Source organism: Panulirus ornatus, chromosome 7, assembly GCF_036320965.1.
Source record: "Panulirus ornatus isolate Po-2019 chromosome 7, ASM3632096v1, whole genome shotgun sequence".
NCBI classification, from domain to species: domain Eukaryota; kingdom Metazoa; phylum Arthropoda; class Malacostraca; order Decapoda; family Palinuridae; genus Panulirus; species Panulirus ornatus.
This window is the reverse complement of record NC_092230.1, coordinates 35,493,325-35,511,353: the sequence shown is the minus strand read 5'-3', so window position 1 is coordinate 35,511,353 and position 18,029 is coordinate 35,493,325. Positions and strand designations below refer to the sequence as shown.

The window sequence follows — 18,029 nt, the reverse complement described above, 5'->3', positions numbered from 1 at the left end:
TTCGTTTCTCTGCTGGTAGACCGTAGAATTCAAAATAAGTAAGTGCCATTAGATATGCTAGAGAATTATCTCACCTAACGAGCGAGTGCCGTCACAGTAGGACCTGCTAAAAGCTCCGATCATTCAACGATTTTACATATCAAGGGTACGAAATGTTCAGGAGGGTAGTTACTAATTACACTTCTGTCGATTTATTTTAATTGAGATTAGGCATTATTATCTTACATTTTAGTGGAAGTATCAACTTTATACGTATAATAGGACTTAGTGTGAAGACAAAATTTGGCAATAATAATCATGTCAATCACTGTGGAGAGAGAAGAAAATAAACAATGTTGGCAACTCGGCATATAACGGGGCGCGCGCGACTTCGTAAATAGTGATCAGTAGCTGACAAGGAATGGTGGAGTGAGGATGTGCTTCTCGCTGTGTGTGTCTCGCGTCTGTGAAGTGATTGTGTTGTATATATTCCTCAGTTAACCAACTTTTGAAAGGTTTGCGCACATAAACTTCGGTGTAGATATCAGCAAAACAACGATTTAACTATATTCAACCATATTTGTGTATCTGACAAAAGTAATAAACCCGTGATCAAGATCCTCGTTGAACGTGTTAGAACGTGTGACGTTGAACAGTATAGTGTCAGGTGATGACATGCCTTGCAGATAAGCGTGAAAGTGTAGTATGAGGTACGATAGGCGCTTGTAGAAGCGCTGACACCGTGGTAATAACATGTGAATCAGTGTCGGCTGTTATTAATCGAGTTCACTTTTTTAAATGAAATGATGAAACCATTTAACTTTTCCAAAGTAAGGGAAAGCCACAGATAAGCCCAACAGCAGAAAATGGGAGAAAACAAAGAACTGGCAACTATAGAGGGAAAATATGTAATTTACGGAGTTTTCTTATCTATAATGATTGCCAAACTGATTAAAGTGATGGAAAAGTTTGAAGTGAATATATAATTCAAACGCGTTTTGCATTTCAAAACAAATGACAAGATCTTAAACTGAGAGAAATGAAAGTAAAGTCCAGAGATGTAAGCTGTTCATCATTGTTTGGGATTGAAAGTTGCTTGGATTAAGCTGAAGGAAATCGAAGATACTGCAGGGAAAGAGTTGATTAGTCTTAGTGAAAATCAGGACATGGTTCAGGCACATAATTCAAAGAATACAGTATTCACCGGGTACAGAATGATGTGGCCATAATTATGATATAAGACCATTCATCGTATGGTCTGAATTATACTGAAACTGGAAAACGTAGTGAAGTGAGAACATATACTCTGGAAGTGTTTAGATACGAACAGAAAACGTTGGATAACTCTCTTGCGTTATCTCGGAAACTCTGTAAGCTGAATGTAGTGGCTAGCTTCTGTTGCCCAGGCTAACGGTGGGGCCACTTCCTGGAGGCCAGAAACAGGAGGTGTAGCCACTTCCTGGAGGCCAGACACTGAAGGTGCAGCCAGAAACTGGAGGTTTAACCACTTCCTGGAGGCCGGAGGTTACCCCACCAGAGGTTCTTGGCTAAGGAATGTAACATCGACAGGTTGGTAGTGTGGGTTATGCTTGTGTGACACTTGCCCTCTCCTAATGCTTGGGTTAATCCTCAGAGTTTTACACTTGTGTTTGTCTCATTATCTTATTATCTTTATGTTTGGGATATCTCTCACTATTCTTCGTACTGTCTAGTTAGAAAATTTGTACAAACTCCTAAGAGCATATATATATATATATATATATATATATATATATATATATATATATATATATATATATAAAATACCATCCTGCCTCAGTAGGCCATTCTATCCTTATGAGACCTGCAGCGCCCAGGAAGCTGGCCACGTTCACCGGTCGGGAACGCATGTCATAAAGTGTTCTGATAATGTGTGTGTGTCTGTGTCTGTGTGCTGAAAGTGCAGGGCAATAGCGTAGTTAGTGCTCGGTGTTTTCTTTAAGGTAGTTGCAACGTGGGCATGAAGGATCTAAGGGCATGTTGAAACTGTGTTCAAGGTGTTGTTAGTGGTGGAGGATGTCCAGAGTGTAAGCGGGGGAGTGTAACTTGTGTTTGTCTAGGGGAGTGTGGTTGTTGATGGGTGTACGTCAGGAGGGATGTAATGTAAGACTGAGTTGAGTGCTGAGCATGTTGAGATGGACTGTGCTAGGATGATCTTTATTTCATTGTGAAGGTGTTGAGAGTTTGTAGATGCTAGGCAGCCAGTGATTGTTCTGGGTGTACTATTTTGTGTGGTATGCAGCTTTGTTATATTCGCTTTTGACAGGATGGAAGACCAGGCAGGTGAGACATAGATGAAGTGTTTGAATAGGATGTTTGGAGATTCTTTTTCTTGTCCAAATCTGGTGACAGTTAGCGTTCTGAGGGCCTAAGATTTGCATGGTGCTTTTGTGTCCGTGTTATTGATGTGGGAGTGAACATCACGTGTTTTTCGTATGTGACCCTTACATTAGTTGGTGTTTTGTTCTGAAGAAGCGATTGGCCATTCAAAATGACTGGAGGGTATGAGCAAGATCCATGTGTGTTGGGTTAGAAGATTGGTTGAAGGTTTCTGTGGAGATGCTGGCTTGTGTTCTTGGTGAACCATTGCAACACTTGTGTACTGTAGTGCTGCATGTCTGATGTTGCGACTGTGGTGTCAGGATGTTGTGATGTGAATGTGAGATCGTTAACATACGAATGGACTTCCATGTTAAGGTTTGCCTGAGATGATGGGAGGCTTTGTAAGAAGAGATTGAAGAGAACTGGAGAGAAAACTGCACTTTGGGAACTCCATTTTTTTCTTCTGTGTATATATATATATATATATATATATATATATATATATATATATATATATATATATATATATATATATATATATATTATCCCTGGGGATAGGGGAGAAAGAATACTTCCCACGTATTCCCTGCGTGTCGTAGAAGGCGACTAAAAGGGGAGGGAGCGGGGGGGCTGGAAATCCTCCCCTCTCAATTTTTTTTAATTTTCCAAAAGAAGGAACAGAGAAGGGGGCCAGGTGAGGATATTCCCTCAGTGGCCCAGTTCTCTGTTCTTAACGCTACCTCGCTAACGCGGGAAATGGCGAATAGTTTGAAAAAAAAAAAAAAAAAATATATATATATATATATATATATATATATATATATATATATATATATATACACACACACACACATACTTTTATACCTGTTTGCCGTTTCCCCGCGTTAGCCAGGTAGCTTCATGAACAGACAATGAAATGGCCTCATTCACTGACATCTATTCTCCAACTGTCCAGTGTAATGCACTGATAACTCAGCTTCCTGTCCACAACCAGACCTCGTAGACCTTTCCATAGTTTTCTTTTTTTGCTTCTTATTCCTTGGATCAGTCCATTGACAGCACGTCCTAGTGTATGCTACATCATTCTAGTTCACTGTCCCGTGCACGCCTTTCATCCTCCTGCATGTTCAGGTTCTGGTCACTCAAAATGTTTTTCACGCCGTCCTTCTGTCTCCAATATGGTCTCTCCCTTCTCCTTGTACCCTCCACTTGTGACCTCTCCCTACTCTTTCTCTCACTGTATCCAAACCATTACAGCATACCATCTTCAACCTTTTCAGTCATATTGTTGTCATACCCTTTTCCTACTTACTTAAGCCATCTCACACCACATTTTGCCTTAAACATTTAATTATCATCACATCCACCCTCCTCCGCACATCCTCAACTAGATCCCATATCAGGCATCCATACAACTTCGTTGGGACTACTGTACCTTCAGACATGCCCATTTTCGCCCTTCCGAATAACATCTCTTTGCATTCCTCAAGGCTTCCAGAACCTTCTTCCCCTCACCCTCCCTGTGACGCGCTTCCGCTTCCATGGTTTTGTTTGCTGCCATGTCCACTCCCAGCATCTAAAACACTTCTTTTCCTCCAAATTTTCTCCATTCAGACTAACACCCCAACTAACTTGATCATCTGTTTTGTTAAACTTGATTTTGACTCTTCCCAGGCCCCCAACCCCCTTCATAAAGCATAGTCGTCCCTCCCTCCAAGACTTGCATTTACCTCCCTCACCACCCCATCCTTAAACAAATTAAATCAGCCTTGGTGACGTCACACACGCCTGCCTCAGACCATCCTTCACCTGTAACCACTCGCCTTCTTCTCTTCCTTCTTGTATATAAGCTGTAAACTCTTGGTAGAAAGTTCTCGCTGCTTCTGGTAGCTTTCCTCCCACTCCATGTATGTGTAACACTTTACACAATGCATTTCTATCAACTCTGTCATATGCTTCTCCCAGATCCATAAATGCCACATACAAATCACTTCTGTTTCTTTAGATATTTCTCACACACATTCTTGAAAACAAACACCTGATCCTTACATCCTCAACCACTTCTGAAACTACATCGCCCCACCCCCTCAAAAAATGCCTTCATCCTGTCAATTATTACTCTCCCATACAATTCACCAGGTACACTCAACAAACATATACCTCTGTAGATTGAACGTTCACCTTTGTCCCCCTTGCCCTCATACGGTGGCACTATAATATATTCCATCAGTCTTCAGGCACCTCACCATGATCCATGTATACACTGAAGAAATTCAGCTACAGCACCATCCACTCCCGCCACCTTGTCACGTTTCATCTAAAGGATTTCACCTCCTCTCTTCACCAAACTACTGTCCATGACTGTCTCACTTCCCGTATCTCCCCGACCCCAACACCCTACATCTGTCACCTTAACACCAAACATATTTAATAGTCCTTCATAATACTCACTCCATCTCGTCCAACATAATAGTCCTTCATAATACTCAATCCATCTCGTCCACCTCATCACTACCAGTTATCAGTTTTCTATTTGCCCCTTTCACTTATGTTCCCATTAGTTCCTTTGTTTTTCTCACACACTGCCGCACACTTCTCTGGCACATGCTAACAGTGCTTTTCTGAATATCATTCAGTCCCCAACCTCTCCCTCATCTTTGTTTACTCTCACCTTTTGCCTTTCTACGCTCAATCTCTCCTGGTATTTCTTAACATAATTCTCTTATCCAAGCTTGCTTGCTTTCACCATTCTCTTACCCATATCGTTTCCTCTTTGTCGAAAACTTCTACAAATCTTCACCCACGCCCCCACAAGGTAATGATTAGACATCCCACCAGCTGCCCTTCTCAGCACATTCACATTGAATATTTTCTTATGCACACCAGTCAATTTGTACGTAATCCAACAAAGCACACTTACTATCTTTCTTACTCACATACGTTTTCTTGTTTATGTCCCTTTTTTACTTAAAACGCCATGCCCTCCAATTATACCATTAACGGCCACATTACACATTTTCACAGGTAAATCACCTGGTCTCTAGTAACAAAACTGCAGACACACTCGTTCAGCTGCTACCAAAACACTTGCTTCTAATCACCTTTCTCTTCATGGCCAGGTGCATAAGCGCTATTGATCACCTACCTTTCATTTTCACTCACCTCAGTCTGGAGTTCACATCCTTACAATCGTTCATACATTTTCGCAACTCCTGCTTCAGCAGTAGTGCTACCCCTTCCGTAGCAGACTCTGAGACATTCCCGAGCACTTCTTCCCCTTTACTCTTGAGCTTTGTTTCACTCAAAACCAGAGCATCCACGTCTCTTTCCTTTAAAGCACTACCTTTTTCTTCTCTTCTCATCTTGGTTACATCGATACACATTCAAACATCTCAGCCTGAGCCTTCGAGGAGGTTGAGCACTCCTCGCTTGGTTCCTTCTTGTGTTCCATCTCTTAGTAATTGAAATACAAGAAGGGGAGTGGGGTCCAGCTCCCCTGTGTCGCTCCTCTTACTCGCCTAGACACGCAGGAAATACAGAAGTAGAATTTTTTCTCCCCATGTGTGTGTGTGTGTGTGTGTGTATATATTTATATAATATCTATCTGTCTATATTATATATATATATATATATATATATATATATATATATATATATATAGATGTCGCAGTGACTGCCATACGATGGCCATTTGTCCACTGCTCATCTGTGAAGATGTCAGTATTTTCATCTTTAGCGTTCAAGAGTCTACCTTTTGTAATGGTAGAGACTAAGGGAAGAGTGCGCGAGACGTGCACTGGTGATGGCCCACTCTAGGCCAGCTGAGGGAAGCCGTGGGAGTTGAAGCTTATCACAGAACCCCGCCCGGGAGGATGGTCAGAGGCCAGGAGGCACATGGTGGTGTATGTGACCTGTGATCCTTTGGCACAACCGCTCAGGGAATGAGCCTCGGGTGCACAATTCAACCCGCAGGGGACAACTGCACCCAGCACATCACTGGTGATGAGCTAGTGTTGATGAAGACTGTAAGGAAGGACTCCAGCAGTGTGGAGTCACATGGCTCCAGACGTATCCAGACACCAGAGGTGAACTGGTGGTGTGGGGCATGTTGACTCCTTGACACGGGTGTCGCGAGGCCGTGCCATATTGTGGGTGATGGTGGGGGGAAGAAGACTGTCTCTGAGCGATGGTGACCGCCGGGGGATTGCACAGTCTTGTTTACAGGTGGGACCGTAGCGGTGAACCTGTTGTTAATGTCGGAAGTAGTTGCCTCCGATCTCTGACTCAGGTCTGAGGGCAGAATGAAGTTAGCGACTGTTGCCTCATGATGCAATCACAGTGACCCGGTGCGGGGGGATCTGGGTGGGTGGGACTGATTCCGCCAACATGGCAGATTAGATAGATACGACTCGAGGATGATCGTGTCCTGGATCATTGGTGTTATATGACTGTGTCTGTCTGTCTGTCGTGGATGAGATGACCACTCGGTGGTGAGAGAGACGATTCAGGATGCTGGATGTCTGGTGCTGGCGAGCAGGAAAAGGCAGCGAGAAAACTGGTCGGGGGAGGAGCGTCCACGTGGTGGCTGAGGGCGGGAGTAGAGTGCTGGCGTTAGCAGCTGGTCACGAAATGTTGCCTGGACCTGTACTAGAGACAAGGGGACGGGGTGGGTGGGGGATGGCAGGTGTAGGATGCCTGGGGAGAGGGAGGGGGTTACGGTTGGGTTGAGGAAGGATGAGTTATATCACTGGGGAACAGAAGTCTGATGAACAAGAGCACACTGTTATACTGAGTGAATACAGTTGAGGTGAATAAAGGCAAGATGAAACTATGCAGGCAGGATCCCCAAGGTGCAGTGCAGGAGGTGGGAGGCAGGTGTTCCGTGGCAGAGGTGCGTGATTGCTGGGTATCATGAAGCTTCTGAAGGAGGGAGGGGTGTCGCGAGTCGCGATCGTGTGTTATCCCTGGGGATAAGAGGTTAAGAATACTTCCCACGTATTCCCTGCGTGTCGTAGAAGGCGACTAAAAGGGGAGGGAGCGGGGGGCTGGAAATCCTCCCCTCTCGTTTTTTTTTTTTTTTTAATTTTCCAAAAGAAGGAACAGAGGGGGCCAGGTGAGGATATTCTAAAAAAGGCCCAGTCCTCTGTTCTTAACGCTACCTCGCTAATTCGGGAAATGGCGAATAGTTTAAAAGAAAAAAGAATATATATATATATATATATATATATATATATATATATATATATATATATATATATATATATATATATATTTTTTTTTTTTTTTTTTTATACTTTGTCGCTGTCTCCCGCGTTTGCGAGGTAGCGCAAGGAAACAGACGAAAGAAATGGCCCAACCCCCCCCCCCCCCATACACATGTACATACACACGTCCACACACGCAAATATACATACCTACACAGCTTTCCATGGTTTACCCCAGACGCTTCACATGCCTTGCTTCAATCCACTGACAGCACGTCAACCCCTGTATACCACATGACTCCAATTCACTCTATTTCTTGCCCTCCTTTCACCCTCCTGCATGTTCAGGCCCCGATCACACAAAATCTTTTTCACTCCATCTTTCCACCTCCAATTTGGTCTCCCTCTTCTCCTCGTTCCCTCCACCTCCGACACATATATCCTCTTGGTCAGTCTCTCCTCACTCATTCTCTCCATGTGCCCAAACCATTTCAAAACACCCTCTTCTGCTCTCTCAACCACGCTCTTTTTATTTCCACACATCTCTCTTACCCTTACGTTACTTACTCGATCAAACCACCTCACACCACACATTGTCCTCAAACATCTCATTTCCAGCACATCCATCCTCCTGCGCACATCTCTATCCATAGCCCACGCCTCGCAACCATACAGCATTGTTGGAACCACTATTCCCTCAAACATACCCATTTTTGCTTTCCGAGATAATGTTCTCGACTTCCACACATTTTTCAAGGCTCCCAAAATTTTCGCCCCCTCCCCCACCCTATGATCCACTTCCGCTTCCATGGTTCCATCCGCTGACAGATCCACTCCCAGATATCTAAAACACTTCACTTCCTCCAGTTTTTCTCCATTCAAACTCACCTCCCAATTGACTTGACCCTCACCCCTACTGTACCTAATAACCTTGCTCTTATTCACATTTACTCTCAACTTTCTTCTTCCACACACTTTACCAAACTCAGTCACCAGCTTCTGCAGTTTCTCACATGAATCAGCCACCAGCGCTGTATCATCAGCGAACAACAATTGACTCACTTCCCAAGCTCTCTCATCCCCAACAGACTTCATACTTGCCCCTCTTTCCAGGACTCTTGCATTTACCTCCTTTACAACCCCATCCATAAACAAATTAAACAACCATGGAGACATCACACACCCCTGCCGCAAACCTACATTCACTGAGAACCAATCACTTTCCTCTCTTCCTACACGTACACATGCCTTACATCCTCGATAAAAACTTTTCACTGCTTCTAACAACTTGCCTCCCACACCATATATTCTTAATACCTTCCACAGAGCATCTCTATCAACTCTATCATATGCCTTCTCCAGATCCATAAATGCTACATACAAATCCATTTGCTTTTCTAAGTATTTCTCACATACATTCTTCAAAGCAAACACCTGATCCACACATCCTCTACCACTTCTGAAACCGCACTGCTCTTCCCCAATCTGATGCTCTGTACATGCCTTCACCCTCTCAATCAATACCCTCCCATATAATTTACCAGGAATACTCAACAAACTTATACCTCTGTAATTTGAGCACTCACTCTTATCCCCTTTGCCTTTGTACAATGGCACTATGCACGCATTCCGCCAATCCTCAGGCACCTCACCATGAGTCATACATACATTAAATAACCTTACCAACCAGTCAACAATACAGTCACCCCCTTTCTTAATAAATTCCACTGCAATACCATCCAAACCTGCTGCCTTGCCGGCTTTCATCTTCCGCAAAGCTTTTACTACCTCTTCTCTGTTTACCAAATCATTTTCCCTAACCCTCTCACTTTGCACACCACCTCGACCAAAACACCCTATATCTGCCACTCTGTCATCAGACACATTCAACAAACCTTCAAAATACTCATTCCATCTCCTTCTCACATCACCGCTACTTGTTATCACCTCCCCATTTACGCCCTTCACTGAAGTTCCCATTTGCTCCCTTGTCTTACGCACCCTATTTACCTCCTTCCAGAACATCTTTTTATTCTCCCTAAAATTTACTGATAGTCTCTCACCCCAACTCTCATTTGCCCTTTTTTTCACCTCTTGCACCTTTCTCTTGACCTCCTGTCTCTTTCTTTTATACTTCTCCCACTCAATTGCATTTTTTCCCTGCAAAAATCGTCCAAATGCCTCTCTCTTCTCTTTCACTAATACTCTTACTTCTTCATCCCACCACTCACTACCCTTTCTAAACAGCCCACCTCCCACTCTTCTCATGCCACAAGCATCTTTTGCGCAATCCATCACTGATTCCCTAAATACATCCCATTCCTCCCCGACTCCCCTTACTTCCATTGTTCTCACCTTTTTCCATTCTGTACACAGTCTCTCCTGGTACTTCCCCACACAGGTCTCCTTCCCAAGCTCACTTACTCTCACCACCTTCTTCACCCCAACATTCACTCCTCTTTTCTGAAAACCCATACTAATCTTCACCTTAGCCTCCACAAGATAATGATCAGACATCCCTCCAGTTGCACCTCTCAGCACATTAACATCCAAAAGTCGCTCTTTCGCACGCCTGTCAATTAACACGTAATCCAATAACGCTCTCTGGCCATCTCTCCTACTTACATAAGTATACTTATGTATATCTCGCTTTTTAAACCAGGTATTCCCAATCATCAGTCCTTTTTCAGCACATAAATCTACAAGCTCTTCACCATTTCCATTTACAACACTGAACACCCCATGCATACCAATTATTCCCTCAACTGCCACATTACTCACCTTTGCATTCAAATCACCCATCACTATAACCCGGTCTCGTGCATCAAAACCGCTAACACACTCATTTAGCTGCTCCCAAAACACTTGCCTCTCATGATCTTTCTTCTCATGCCCAGGTGCATATGCACCAATAATCACCCACCTCTCTCCATCAACTTTCAATTTTACCCATATTAATCGAGAATTTACTTTCTTACATTCTATCACATACTCCCACAACTCCTGTTTCAGGAGTATTGCTACTCCTTCCCTTGCTCTTGTCCTCTCACTAACCCCTGACTTCACTCCCCAGACATTTCCAAACCACTCTTCCCCTTTACCCTTGAGCTTCGTTTCACTCAGAGCCAAAACATCCAGGTTCCTTTCCTCAAACATACTACCTATCTCTCCTTTTTTCACATCTTGGTTACATCCACACACATTTAGGCACCCCACTCTGAGCCTTCGAGGAGGATGATCACTCCCCGCGTGACTCCTTCTTCTGTTTCCCATTTTAGAAAGTTAATACAAGGAGGGGAGGATTTCCGGCCCCCCGCTCCCGTCCCCTCTAGTCGCTTTCTACGACACGCGAGGAATACGTGGGAAGTATTCTTTCACCCCTAAATGGCAAATTGTGTATTCATACGGAATATGTAAACATGATATTCATAATACATTCATTTGCAAACACTTTATTGGTATATAATTTCAATGAATAAAGAGATAACCATTTAGAAAACAGAAATACCTTATCAATTCATAAATGAGACACCTTAATATATTTTTTTTTTTTTTTTTTTTTTTTTTTTTTTTTTTATACTTTGTCGCTGTCTCCCGCGTTTGCGAGGTAGCGCAAGGAAACAGACGAAAGAAATGGCCCAACCCCCCCCATACACATGTACATACACACGTCCACACACGCAAATATACATACCTACACAGCTTTCCATGGTTTACCCCAGACGCTTCACATGCCTTGATTCAATCCACTGACAGCACGTCAACCCCTGTATACCACATCGCTCCAATTCACTCTATTCCTTGCCCTCCTTTCACCCTCCTGCATGTTCAGGCCCCGATCACACAAAATCCTTTTCACTCCATCTTTCCACCTCCAATTTGGTCTCCCTCTTCTCCTCGTTCCCTCCACCTCCGACACATATATCCTCTTGGTCAATCTTTCCTCACTCATTCTCTCCATGTGCCCAAACCACTTCAAAACACCCTCTTCTGCTCTCTCAACCACGCTCTTTTTATTTCCACACATCTCTCTTACCCTTACGTTACTTACTCGATCAAACCACCACCTTAATATATATATATATATATATATATATATATATATATATATATATATATTCCTATGAGTCCAAGGGGAAAATTAAAAACGTGTTTCATTTTCCCCGTGAACTCATAGGAATATACTTGATCACGCACATAATTGTGATCCTTTCCATTATATATATATATATATATATATATATATATATATATATATATATATATATATATATATATATATATATATACAAGTTATCATGAAAACTCATCTGTACACTGAGGTTTTCAACCAAATTTGTTACCTTCACGAAAACTTGCAAGTTATAATAGTTAAGGGATTTTGTTTTTCCCCAAAAAAACCTTTTTATTTTACAACTGAAGTATGGTATAATTTAACGCTTCTGTACTTGAAATAATCATGGAAAATCCTTGATAATGTTTCCCACAGCCGACACGCCTCATATATACGAAGCGATTAATCGCAGAATCTTCTAAAAAGGGTATCAATTAGTAACTTACGTATGGGCCTTAATGTCCCCCAACATATAGTTCAACCCAAGATTTGAATTCAGCCTGAGAAATAATCCTTATAATAACTGAGGTTTCCAAGCAAGTATGTAACCCTGAAAAAACAACAAACAAACCCTAAACTTCCAGGTAATAATTTAGGGATATTTTTTTTCCTTTTTTTTTTTTTTTTTAGCCCAAAAACATTTTTTGTTTCAAGATTGAAAGTTGATTTCACCATGTAAGATAAACAGAAAAGATAAGTGTAACAGCTGAATGTTATACAAGATAAAGTAACACATCCTCCACCATCAGGGTCGTGTGGCTGGCACAAACACACAAGATAAACACAATACCAATAAATGATTCAAATTAATTATGAATATTAAGGTGTCTCATTTATGAATTGATAAGGTATTTCTGTTTTCTAAATGGTTATCTCTTTATTCATTGAAATTATATACCAATAAAGTGTTTGCAAATGAATGTATTATGAATATCATGTTTACATATTCCGTATGAATACACAATTTGCCATTTAGGAATTACGTTAGTGTAGAAATATGATGTTTGTACCAGTGGTTACTTTAATGATTACATGTCATTAGACCACGGTGAATCCAGAGATATGACATTTGTGACGTGAGAGAGTAACGCATTGTTTGATCGACGTAATATCCTATGGCTACCTTTTTTTATGAAGAATGTAATGTCGTTTCACTCGGCGGGGCTTCAATGCATCTTCGAAGCTTTCGTCGCTTTGGACACATAAGCGATCGGGTGATGTCCACACACGAGTATAGACTCCAATACCACAAGTGTTAATGTGAGGTGTAGTGTCCACTCGTGTTGTGTGCTGGTTACCGTCAGTCATGATCGTGATGTTGTATGTACAACCGCCTACTGGCCCCCCACTGGCCGGGACATCCCTCAGGACCGAACCTTGAGACTCAAGTAGTTCGTCCTCGCCACATGATGGCTCCCGGTATGATGACATCTGTATACCTCAACACAGCCTTGTGCTGTGTATGACCCGCCTTAATGACACCTTACCATGTGTGGCAGCTGGAGAAATCACAAGATGTCGGTGGCATTGAGAATGAATTATTTATCTCAACATGGCTGCCACCGCGAGGGATTAAAGCCAGTCCCACCCCCACCCCACCGGGCTGTGGTTGGGATACAGTGGACCACCAGTGGGTATATAGCCTTAGAGGGAAAGTCCTCACTTGGTTCCTCGCTCTGTTTCTTCTTTTGGAAAGTAATATAGGAAGGGAGGATTTCCAGCCACCCGCTCCCGCCCCTCTTAGTCGCCTTCTAGGACAAGCAGGTAACAACACACAAGCAGAGTTCTTTGTCCCCTATCTCCAGGATCATATATATATATATATATATATATATATATATATATATATTTTCCTATGAGTCCACGTGGAAAATGAAACATTTCCCCTTGGACTCATAGGTATATACTTGATTATGCGCAAAATTGTGATCCTTTCCAATATATATATATATATATATATATATATATATATATATATATATATATATATATATATATATATATATATATATATATATATATATATATATATATATATATATATATATATATATATATATATATATATATATACACACACACACACACACACAAGTTAGGAGGCCCTGCATTGGTTGGGAAAACATGGCAGCAGTAATAACTGAGCCAGGTGAAGGGTGGCATTTGTTGGCCAGACGGTCCAGCTCTGGTGCCCTCAGATGGTGTCTGTGATGCTGGGTCGCCTGTATTATAATATCAGGCTGCCAGTTTGCCTTCTGCGTCAGTGTAGTGAACTAACTTTAATCTGGAAGGCTTGAGACAAAGCGGCTGTGGTGGCCAGCTTGCCACAGCTTAAAACCTGGACCACCTTCTGAGGCAGCTACGCCCTCACGTCGGCACCACCACTTGCTACAGTTCGGCCGCGGAGAAGGCACATACGCACGTACACATGTACGCAAGTACGCACATATGCACGGACGCACATACGCACGTACACATATACGCAAGTACGCACATATGCACGGACGCACATACGCACGTACACATATACAGATGTTACTGTTTGGTGACAGAAGTTGGTGTTGCTCATGGTCAGTGTACGTCGTCCGTACAGTCATGAAGACGTAGTACAGACGTGCTTGTATATTTACTGGTTCTTTACAGGCGCTTGCCACGTGCATGACTGCACGTGAGTCGTGGTTGCTCACCGCTCAGCATGAATGCGCGTGACACGTATTGTGTGATGCTGTCTGCTCAACTTAGCTGGGCGAGAACGTATGGCTTTCTTTCCCTCGAGGTTAAAGTGATGGAAGCAAGCGACGCACGAACACCAGCGCCATCTATCGCTTGGGGGCCAGTGTTTGTGCGTTCGTGCCTTTCATAACTACGATCGAGTCGCCAGACTGTGATTATAGGGCGATAACTGAACCTTCTTCCTGCCTTTCTTTTTATATAGATTTTGGTAGTGAGTTGGTGTGCATGTGATGATGGCTTACGCGGCTGGGAAGGTGTAGGGTGGTGGAGTGTGTGTGTATGTATCACATGAACAACTTACTGACGGTTGTCATGTGATGGTGATGAGAGGCAAGGATCTTATAGTGGCCTGCATGGGTTAAATCGCCTTCTCCAACACCAGGAAACCAAACCTTAAGAACAGAGCACACCTGTCCTCTCCCTCACGCTGTACACACTTGAGAGATGTGTGTATGTATGATGGACGGGAGTAACATGATGCCCCGGGATAATGTCCGGCACTATGTTGTTATTGTACCATACTTCCTGACCCCCTGATGGTTGTTGGTGGGGAGCGGGGGCTCCCTCCTGCACGATCTCCCGTGGTGGTAGGTACCTCCAGGTGTGGTACCGTGCTGATGGTGAGGGGTTGTGGTACCGTGCTGATGGTGAGGGGTTGTGGTACCGTGCTGATGGTGAGGGGTTGTGGTACCGTGGTGAGGGGTTGTGGTACCGTGCTGATGGTGAGGGGTTGTGGTACCATGCTGATGGTGAGGGGTTGTGGTACCGTGCTGATGGTGAGGGGTTGTGGTACCGTGCTGATGGTGAGGGGTTGTGGTACCAGGTGATGGTGAGGGGTTGTGGTACCGTCCTGATGGTGAGGGGTTGTGGTACCGTGCTGATGGTGAGGGTTGTGGTACCGTGCTGATGGTGAGGGTTTGTGGTACCGGTGATGGTGAGGGTTTGTGGTACCGAGTGATGGTGAGGGGTTGTGGTACGCGCTGATGGTGAGGGGTTGTTGTACCGTGCTGATGGTGAGGGGTTGTGGTACCGAGGTGATAGTGAGGGGTTGTGGTACCGAGGTGATGGTGAGGGGTTGTGGTACCGTGCTGATGGTGAGGGGTTGTGGTACCGTGCTGATGGTGAGGGGTTGTGGTACCGTGCTGATGGTGAGGGGTTGTGGTACCGTGCTGATGGTGAGGGGTTGTGGTACCGAGGTGATGGTGAGGGGTTGTGGTACCGTTATATGTTGCGGGTCTGACCCTGCTATGTTGTGGTACGGACCTAGGTTTGTTGTACGGCGGACCAATTTTATTGTGCGGTGGACCCATCTGTGTTTTAGGGCGGATCTAGTTATGTTGTGGGGCGGACGTATCTATGTTGTGGGGTGCACCAGCTATGTTTTGGAGCGGACGTAGCTATGTTGAAGGGCGGACCCAGCTATGTTGATGGGCAGACCCAGCTATGCTTTTCTTATTTCTTTTTATCATTTTCATAACTTCAGTATCCAGTATATTCAGCCTGAAGTATAGTGAAGATCTTCACAATGAATTGGGGGGCTGACACAGCTGTGTTTTAGGGCGGACATAGCTATGTTGTGGGGCTGATCCAGCTATGTTGTGGGGTGCCTTAGCCTCTGTTGTGGGGTGGACCCAGCTATGTCGTGGCAAAGTACTGAGCTATGTTGTAGGGCGGACTCAGCTGTGTTTTAGAGTGGACCTGTATTGTGGGATGAGCCCGCAGTGCTTTGGGGGTGGACCCTGCCATGTTGTGGGGAGGACCTAGCTAAGTTGTGAGGGGACCCAGCTATGTTGTGGGGCTGACTCAACTATTTTGTGGACGACTCTCCCGGGGCAGCGTCCTGGGGCTGTGGATGGCCCTCCCAGGGCAGCGTCCTGGGGCTGTGGATGGCCCTCCCAGGGCAGCGTCCTGGGGCTGTGGATGGCCCTCCCAGGGCAGGGTCCTGGGGCTGTGGATGGCCCTCCCAGGGCAGCGTCCTGGGGCTGTGGATGGCCCTCCCAGGGCAGCGTCCTGGGGCTGTGGATGGCCCTCTCAGGACAGGGTCCTGGGGCTGTGGATGGCCCTCTCTAGGACAGGGTCCTGGGGCTGTGGACGGCTCTCCCAGGGCAGGGTCCTGGGGCCAAGTTATTGGTGTGTTTACGAAAGTGAGACGTTTATACCGGGGGCTGCCAAGGTTGTGTGTAGGAGAGAGAGAGAGAGAGAGAGAGAGAGAGAGAGAGAGAGAGAGAGAGAGAGAGAGAGAGAGAGAGAGGATCTCATGAGTGGTACTGAAGAAAATGACATCTGAAACCAGGAATGGAACAGTTAGGAACACGAAATGAATTAAAGGAGAAAGTGATGCGAGAGTATGAACAAAGAGTGGAGGGAAAAGAGATAGGGAAGGAACAGTAGAAACAAGGAACATTTGAAAGAAAGAGTGGAATAAGAAAAAAAGGGAAAGGAACAAGAAATGCAGTGAAAAGGAAAAGGAGGAAGAAGGAATGGAATAAGAGGAATGAGAGAAGGAAGAGCTGGAGTAAGGAATGGAAGATAGGACAAGGTAAGTAACAACAGGAAAAAGGAATGGAAGGAAAAGAAAAACATGGAAAGGAAACAGTTTATGACGGGAAACAAACACCACTCCAAAGGGATCCATTTTAACGATAAACAGAACTAGTAATGGAAGTGTTAAGACAGAACAGAACATGAAGAACAAGTGGAACAATAAGAACTCTTGGAACTAACCAAGTTGGACACATCAGGCCAGGCGGACGTATGTACGTTCCTACAGTTCTACATAAGGATGCAGTGGTAACACTGGTCGTCATCCCATAGTTGCAGCTCAGGATGTGGTGGTAACACTGCTTCTCCCATCCTACAGAATCAGGTCAAGAAAAGGAAATATGTGGTTGTGGTCGTCCAGGAAGAGATGACACTGTGGTTGTGGCCGTCCAGGAAGAGAGGATGGCACTGTGGTTGTGGTCGTCCAGGAAGAGATGACACTGTGGTTGTGGTCGTCCAGGAAGAGAGGATGACGCTGTGGTTGTGGTTGTGTAGGAAGAGAGGATGACACTGTTTGTGGTCGTCCAGGAAGAGAGGGTGACACTGTGGTTGTGGTCGTCTAGGAAGAGAGGATGACACTGGTTGTGGTCGTCCAGGAAGAGAAGATGACACTGTGGTTGTGGTCGTCCAGGAAGAGAAGATAACTGGTTGTGGTCGTCCAGGAAGAGAGGATGACACTGTGGTTGTGGTCGTCCAGGGAGAGAGGATGGCAATGTGGTTGTGGTCGTCCAGGAAGAGAAGATGAGACTGTGGTTGTGGTCGTCCAGGAAGAGAAGATGACACTGTGGTTGTGGTCGTCCAGGAAGAGAGAATGGCAATGTGGTTGTGGTCGTCCAGGAAGAGAGAATGGCACTGTGGTTGTGATCTGTCGATAGATGGAAGAAAGAAAGAAGACAGTGTGGAGGAGCGGTAGTAGCCAGGTAAAGGGTTGAGTGCATGAGGGTAGAGCAGGGGTTGATCGAGAACAAACGAAGGAAGGGAAGTGGTGCGACGGATGGAGGGGAAGCTTGGCAAGAAATGGGCCACGGGGGAAGGGGGGGGGGGGGTGATGGGTACGCTGTGGTGGTGAGGGCGCCCGCACCCTCAACCTCTGTGAT

The 18,029-nt window shown here is 44.6% G+C and overlaps 1 protein-coding gene across 3 annotated transcripts in view; it reads left to right on the top strand.

Annotated features, from left to right (window-relative positions):
- Positions 1–400: 400 nt before the first annotated feature.
- Positions 401–18,029, top strand: part of LOC139749519 (protein CBFA2T2-like) — a 330,017-nt gene continuing 312,388 nt past the window's right edge. For all 3 annotated transcript variants that reach the window (XM_071663482.1, XM_071663476.1, XM_071663483.1), the window contains exon 1: positions 401–1,548. The gene's annotated coding sequence lies outside the window, so the exon portion shown is untranslated. The remainder of the gene's footprint in view (positions 1,549–18,029) is intronic.